Genomic DNA, 970 nt, shown 5'->3' with positions numbered 1-970 from the left:
CCTCATGATAATATAGAGAGGATCCTTATCAGTGAACTTCACACCGGAACGTGTCTTCCTCTTAATCGATCCTCTATGGTGAACCAACACCACAAAACTCTCCTCACTAGCCATTCTACCCCTCTAATGAGAGCAACTCACGTCCACACCTTATATATACAACTCTCCTCCTTTATAGTTCGAACCAGCCTGGTTCGAATTACACTTGGAGTAATTCGAATTAAGCCAATTCAAATTACGTTGCATGGCGTGCATGAGAGGAGTTTGAATCAGCTTTATTCGAATTACATGTTTCTGCGTAATTCGAATCAGCTCAATTCGAATTATGTGGTTTTGTTTCTCAAGTGTAATTCGAATCAGTGTGGTTCGAATTACATGAAAAGTGAGTTCGAAACAGGTAGATTCGAACTACATTTAAATGTGCTTTGGTTGATTGATAAATCAGATTTTGCTTTGGCTTATTTGTGTCAAATTATTCTGCTCTTGGCTTGTTTACGTTTTTTACCCTAATCATAATGGTTGAAATAATTAACAATGAAAACTCAAGTCCATCAACGTCTTTAATTTTGAGTTTCCTTGGCATTGTGAGGGACTTGTGAATGAAGAGAGAGGAGGGAGAGCGAGAAAGAGAGGAGGTCTCTGACACATGGAACTGGAGACAAATTAGACGGTCCAATTTGTATACCTAAATTAGACCGTCGGATTATTCTCCCATCAAATTGGGTGGTCCAATTTGTTTTTCCCTGAAATCACAACAACAACGTTAAACACCATACTTTCTAATAATGCGGTGATACACCATTCTTTTATCCATTTTAAAATTAAAAAGTGTAAAACTTAATCTGAGTGTTGTAGTTTCTGGAAACAAGAAGAGAGTATGAGGAGGTGAGGGACGAAGAAGGGGAGAAGAGAGTTCTATCCATTGGCGAAGGGGTTCATATATCACAGGCAAATTGGATCGTCTGATTTG

Source organism: Arachis hypogaea, chromosome 6 (genome assembly GCF_003086295.3).
Source record: "Arachis hypogaea cultivar Tifrunner chromosome 6, arahy.Tifrunner.gnm2.J5K5, whole genome shotgun sequence".
Taxonomy (NCBI): domain Eukaryota; kingdom Viridiplantae; phylum Streptophyta; class Magnoliopsida; order Fabales; family Fabaceae; genus Arachis; species Arachis hypogaea.
Note: the sequence above shows the minus strand (reverse complement) of the source record.